At 34.6% G+C, this 4,199-nt stretch overlaps 1 long non-coding RNA gene across 1 annotated transcript; it reads left to right on the top strand.

The window, feature by feature from the left end:
* Nucleotides 1–3,335: 3,335 nt before the first annotated feature.
* On the top strand, nt 3,336–3,882 carry LOC134733319 (uncharacterized). Its single transcript, XR_010116793.1, has 3 exons — nt 3,336–3,409; nt 3,500–3,533; nt 3,789–3,882. It is a non-coding gene; the product is annotated as an uncharacterized lncRNA (long non-coding RNA).
* Nucleotides 3,883–4,199: the final 317 nt, after the last annotated feature.

Below are 4,199 nucleotides of genomic sequence, written 5' to 3'. Positions count from 1 at the left end.
GTACCTGTAGTCCCAGCTACTTGGGAGGCTGAGGCAGGGGAATCGCTTGAACCCAGGAGGCAGAGATTGCAGTGAGCCAAGAGCTGAGATCGTGCCACTGCACTCCAGCCTGGCGACAGAGCGAGACTCCGTCAAAAAAAAAAATTAATTCTAAATTTTATAGTTTCAGTGTTTACATTTACACAAATGTTCTGAAATTTATTTTTGAATTTAGGAAGAGGTAGGCTGTTAGTTTTATTTTTACATGTACATAGTTGGGGACTTTTTCCAGCCCCTTGTGTTAGATGTCTCATTGATTTATGATGCTTTCCGACTTAGATTTTGACAAGTTTGATTTATTTATCTGTAGGCATTATCCCCCTAATATTGTGCTCTTTTATATAATACAAATCTCAGTTATTTTCTTAGTATTTTGGTAATAATAATAGTGAATAATAAACATGATGATGACAAGTATTTCATTCAAGTCAATGACTCATTTGCTAGGTAATCTTAGGTAAGTTACTCAGTTTGGGGTAAGTAAGATGGAAAGAATCTGTGAGATGGGGATAATATTATCTAGTGAATATTATCATTGAATTCTCAATAGTGGTTCAACCTTAACTCTTTAGTGGCAGATTATGATAGTTTTATCACACTTAACAGAAGTTGGTTTAGATAAGGTCCTGTCTAAACCAATTTGGGCCAATAAAACTTGAGAAAAGTCTTGCTTAGGCCCCCTGGGAAAGAAGCTTCCTGTGTCTAATAAGGTTGGCAGGAGTAGTCTTTCTCTGTCTTTCTCGCTCTCTGACACACACATGCACACACACACACACACACACACACACACTGTCCTCAAACATGGACAAGGAATCCTGTTGCCCTGGCTACTGTTGGCAACCATCTTGAGATAATGAGGCAAGTCAGCCCGGGGACCAAAGACCAAAGCTGACTCAAAGAGTAGAGAGAAGCTAAGAAAATAACATGAAGTGGCGCCTAGTACTCTGACATCCCTTTGTCTGAAGCCCAAATTACCTCTGGCTGATTACTGTTACTTGCAATTGAAAACATTGTGACTGGTACATATTAAGTCTTCCAAGTCTAGTGTGGTAAACAAATAAAAGCATGATTCTAGAATGCTATAGACCGTCGCCAGGAACATGGCAATTGTTATCAGTAAGATTTCTTTAGGTAAAAAAATGTCGCTGCCATTATGCATGAGTTAGTTGATCTCACATCTCAGTTAGTCAAAAGTGTTTGAGCATGCAGCTTCAATACATTTATTTATTAGAAGCATTACTCTACAAATATAATATGTACATATTAAATAGAGTATATAATATATGTAATGTACATTATGTATGTTATAAAATTCACAAAATTATAAAGGAAATAAGGGATAAAAATGAAGTAATTATTTAAAAAATAATTTTGTTTGGTTTATTTACTTGTTACAGAAAACTCCCTTCCCCCCACTAACATCATCATTATCATCATTAAATTTATTTATTTTATAAAAATGTCTGCTGGGTAATACCCAATTCCAAATATTTATCATCTCAGTAAAAGTCAGCAAATTTAGAAAAGTTGTTTTAAAAAAAGCCACAACTCATCTTTAAGCTCAATCCTCTTCTAAGTACTTTTTGGAGAGACTACTAGCAAGCATCTGTAATATACTAGGAATTTTTTTTTTTTTTTTTGAGATGGAGTCTTGCTCTGTTGCCCAGGCTGGAGTGCAATGGCACAATCTTGGCTCACTGCAACCTCCGCCTCCCAATATACCAGGATTTCTGTAGTCACTTCCAATCTAACTCTAGATATTGTAAAGATTCTGTTCTTTAAAGTGATATCTGTATGTACATTTATCCACAGACATACACTGCAATAGACCACAATATGCTAAAAGCTTGTATATAAATTAGAGCTTTCTTGTCAACCCTCTGCCTTGCTAAAATCATACACATCCTTCAGGCAAACTGATAAACATTTTATGAAAGGCTGAAACAATTTTGGATGCCAATGTCAACTATTTATTAAATATTAATATAATTTATTTTATTTCTAAGACAAAAATAAAAATAAATTCATAATTTCTTCTCACCTGTCAATGAATTGTCTTATGCCCTCTTGGCTTGTGAGTACCCACATTGGAATCCATTAATTAGATATAAATTGTGAATTGCCACAAAAAAATTAACAAAGCCTATATACAAATCTATTTTTTAATTTTTTTTGCCATCATGAGATAATATGTCAAAACAATTGAAAAACAAATTCTAAGCAATAAACTATTCCAGTTGATAAACTGTTGTGAATGCAGTGGGTCTCGTTATCTCAGCCACAGTATTGATTACAAACCTTGCAATAATAATCACAAGCATGAAACGAGTAGTCGGTGCTAGCATGGAAATTGAGGAAAAGCAATGTTAAACCAATGATCACTTCTGCTAGTTAGGAGACAGAACTAGAATTTATCATGGTGTAACAAAACCACATACAGTATTATCTTAAATATTTTCCACATCAGCAGAGAGCCAATATTTATTTGTAGAGTTCAGCTGATTTGAAAATTAAGGTAAAAATACCATTATATCTGGGTACTTTGAATTCTTGACAAGTGAGCTATATTTTTAAAGGTAAACTTTTGCTTCCTAAGGACTAAGCTCTTGACAACCCTTTAATATGTATTTCAATAATTCTCATTGAAAAATTTTCCAGTATGAGTGTCAATCTTTTGTTTACTAACAATGCAGACATTTTCAAGAGTCTTCAGCAGGTAATTATAAAGAGCTCCTCTGAGGTATATGAGACGATTTACCATATCCTTAAATGCCTCTACATACCTGCCTTTTTTGAGTTCTTGCTTTATTTTTTGTGGTATTTCTCCATTTTCTTTTTCTTCTATATTGTCATTTCTTATTAAAATACCAAAGTCTGTTTGTAGGAAATACCCTTCTACAACCCTTGTCTCCTTTCCTAATCTGCTGCTTCTAATTGTTTTTGACCTTGGAACAAATTAGAAATGTCCATTAGGAAGTAGATGGGTTTTGATTACTGATATAAAGTCTCTCCTAGGAGAAAAGTGTGTAGATTTTACTGTCTGGGTGTTATAATATACATTTCAACTACTTAACTTTTCTTTTTGGCTTTGAGATTGGTGAGGAGGCTAGAGACCCAAGCTTCAGAATGGGCAAACTGTTATTCAGGCATGCAGTGCTTCCAGCTCTTGCTTTTGACTTCTTGTCAGTGGATCCCTTCAAACCTGTCATGTGCCTATGTTGATTGTGAAGTCTTAACTTGTGCAGGATAATTATAACACATTTCCTGTCTTCCCAGTTTCTCAATTTTTTTTCTTAGAATATGGGATCTTGAAAAACACGAAAACATCCTAAGAAATACCAGGAAGCAGTCCCACAGTGAAACACAAATGGTACGTTATCAAATTTTTATAATTCTTTCAGTCTAAAACCAAATTTACAGAATACTGATTGACTAAGAATTGTTTCTGTTTTACTTCTAGAAACTCAAGGTGACTGCCTAAAATAAAGTAAGAGGTAAATGAATGAAATAGTAAACAAATAAAATCAAATGTATTTATTGTTTGTCCCAAAGTAACTTTCAAATTACTTGAATATTTGCTAAAATTAGAGTTGACAGTGTTCACTTGATATTTAAAGCATCTTTTAGAATAGATTTCTTTTCTTTTTTGCAATTTAGAAATTACTAAGACTTTTTCTTTGGATAGTTACAGGAATGTATTGATCTTACAGAATGAAGTCCAATACCACTACTACTTTTTGTCTGCTTAGTATTTCAGAATTTCCAGAGCATTTTCTCCATAACTTATTTAATTCTCAGAACAATGCCAAGAGGCAAATGGGGAAGTTATAACTATTTTACAGGTAAGAAAACTGAGCCACCTTAAGACTGGTTAAGAGACTGACCAGGTCACATAGATGGCTTATGATTGGCAGGACTGGGTGGGAATGCTAAATCTAGCCCAGGGCTTTTTGCCCTTCAGCATGCTGCCTTGGGATACAGTTCATAGAACTCCTGATATGAAAATGAATGCTTAATAAAAAAACTATTGATTGCTTGACTGACTGATAAAGGAGCAAATCTTCATGTATTAAGAAGAGATTGCAAAGGGTCTCACAAGAGGCCTTGGGAGGACCTGGCTTGCACCTGTGTATTTTCATCCTCAGCCACTCTTAGGTCCC

Source organism: Symphalangus syndactylus, chromosome 17 (assembly GCF_028878055.3).
Source record: "Symphalangus syndactylus isolate Jambi chromosome 17, NHGRI_mSymSyn1-v2.1_pri, whole genome shotgun sequence".
Lineage (NCBI taxonomy): Eukaryota > Metazoa > Chordata > Mammalia > Primates > Hylobatidae > Symphalangus > Symphalangus syndactylus.
The sequence above is the reverse complement of the archived record's forward strand: the minus strand, read 5'-3'. Positions and strand labels throughout refer to the sequence as shown.